A 2,888-nucleotide genomic window follows, 5' to 3' on the forward strand; every position below is an offset into this window, starting at 1 on the left:
TCAGCGGACTTTGACGATGCTGAGCTTTCCGCTGCAACAAATCAGCGCAGCGCATCACAGAATGAGCCAATAGCAAGTCTCCCGAAACAAGCTCCCGCCCTGTGTAATTACAGCAGTTCCTACTGTAGCTGGATTATGCCGTACTGCGCTGTGCTGAGTCCACATCTGGAGTTGGATGATTAGACATTTTTAATTTAACAGCAAATAGATTAATAGATTAATATAGAATAGATAAATAAATAGAAAACGTTTCCATTTAACCTTTTATTTATTAAATACTACGAACCACTGACACTTATTATTCTATTCTGTAGATTTTTACTTCATTATTAAAATAATCAATGTAGTTTGAGTATAAAACACAGCCATTGTAAAAGCAGTCTTGGACAACTGCTGTGGCTGAAAAGCTTTTGCATACATGTGCTGATTTAATGAAATCTGCGTGTCGCCACCTTGTGGCTCTTTGTAAACAGGACCTCCCATATTACCATTCTCCATTGTCCCTGCTGCATATAAACCTTTTCACACCATTTGTCATTAAGGACTGGTCAGTGAACGCGGCCCGTTCGCCATTCTGTTCTTCACCGGTGTTTAGAAATGCAAAGAGGTCGCTGGGCTCAAGTGAAGTTCTCATTTCATGTGCAGATGAGCGAAGCATTCATGAGGGCACCTCCTCACCTCACCTCTTTGGATGCTGATAACACTTTGTATTGTAATTCAGCCAGCACTGGAAGAGGTGCTCACATCCTTCGCTTCACTGAAGTGCTATCAGAAAAATGTGCTTCAAGAGTCAAAAGTAAAAGGGCCCATTCTGCACGAAAATGGCTAATGTGACTGATTATTATACAGCCCCAATTCCAAAAAATGACTGGGACGCTGCTGAAAGCATGATCATTTTTGACATATACTCTGAAAACAGTACAAAGACAATATATTTAATGTTTGACCTCATCAGCTTCATTGATTTTTGCAAATATCTGCTTATTTCTGGATTTGATGCAGCAACACATTTCAAACAAGTTGGGGCAGGAGCAACAAAAGACCGGGAAAGTTGTGGAACGCTCCAAAAACACCTGTTTGGAACATTCCACAGGTAAACAGGTTGATTGGTAACAGGTGATAGTATCATGATTGGGTATGAAAGGAGCATCCTGGAAAGGCTCAGTCGTTCACAAGCAAGGACGGAGCGAGGTTCACCACTTTGTTAATACTACACTATTAGTACACGTGCTCAGGAACACAGTTTGTTTGCAAATGACTTCATTCTGTTTTTGTTAACGTTTCACGCAGCGTCCCAACTTTTTAGGAATCAGGGTGATATATGGCTGTGTTAGATTATTAATACTGATGCATCAACATGTCAGCAGTGTTTCGGCTTGAGGTTGGGCTTTTTCACTACAGGCCTACTACTGCAGTGGGTACCAACCTACGGGTCTAGCCCCTCTAATGGGTCACAAGATAAATCTGAGGGGTCAGGAGATGATGGGGTAGGAAAGGACTGAAATCAAAGTTATGTCACAAATTTCTATTCTTTTTTTTTCTTTTTTCTTTTGGTAGAACAATGTAACAAGGAGGCCTGACCACACTGGTTCTTGTTTTGGGTTGCAACCACTCGTTTAGTCTTTAAAAGTGCCTGCATTGTATCATATAAACTCATGTTTATGTTAAAATGTGTATAATATTAAGTCTCTCTGAAATAAGGTAGCATGAAATGGAAGTACAAAATTATTGCTCAAGTGCCTCAGAATTATACTTCAATACGGTCCTTCAGTGAATGTGCTACATTACTTTCCACCAATAGCCAAGTGGCATTAAAATAGATGCACCTGTCAGTATTTTACCTTAATGAAAAATAGCAGCAGCATCTCTGAGGTTTTTCTGTGAGTCATGAGGAATTTAACACTGTGCTCTGGTTCATAGTCTTATATTCTTTACAAATATTCTTTTTAAGTTTTTCTTGAGTGGAGTTTTGGTCCAAACATGGTGGAACAGAATAAGATGTGTTTTGTGCATTTTCTTTTTGACACATCACACAGTAGAATAAAAGATCACGTGACCAAACTTTTATTTACATTTAACAAGTGAATGACTTTTATCTTAATATTAATGAACAGCTATCATCCATTTGTCTCTGTGTTATGGTGCATCTTAAATCATGGGTGATGTGAATTGAAGTGGAGTAGAAATAGCCCTAATTCACACTATGAAGATTGCATGTCTCTAAAGAACAAGTGTAAACAGATATCAAGGCACAAACATATGTAAAAAGACTCAGAATGAAACAAATAGTACAGAGCGACCCATGTTAGGAACAGACAAAACCACTTAAAAATCTTGCAGATATCTTAAAAGTGACACATAACCACTTCTGTTTTGTTTCTTTAAAGAAATTACTGAAGGAATGTTACTCAGTTTGTGTGGGATACAAGCTAATCTATGGACAGTCATGCAGAACAATGCACTATAGCAGTACTGTGTATATTGATTCTGTGTAAACATTGTACAAAAAACATTTCCCTTCATCCATTTTCATTCTCCATGCTCGTTTGTTTTCTTCTAAAAATAAGCTCTGTGCAGTCAAAAGGTTCAGAAAATGCCAACTTTAGTTAACATAAGTTAATGTGATTTTTATCAAAAGTTGTTTTTTGTTCTGTGTTCTCTTATTAAACTTCAAAAGCAAAAAAGGGAAACTAAAATAATAACCTAAAAAACACAAAAAGAGACCTGAATACAAAAAATGAGACTCGTGAAATCAATAAAGTCGGCCTTCCTCTTCTTCTTCTTCTTCTTCTTTCTGCTGTTTAAAAGGGCAAAAATTTCCTGTTGTGCCCCCCACCTGCCACTCTCTGTACAGTAAATTGTGTATCCTGTCGCCTTCAATTTCCCAT

The sequence above is a fragment of the Chelmon rostratus genome, chromosome 2 (genome assembly GCF_017976325.1).
Source record: "Chelmon rostratus isolate fCheRos1 chromosome 2, fCheRos1.pri, whole genome shotgun sequence".
Classification (NCBI taxonomy): domain Eukaryota; kingdom Metazoa; phylum Chordata; class Actinopteri; order Chaetodontiformes; family Chaetodontidae; genus Chelmon; species Chelmon rostratus.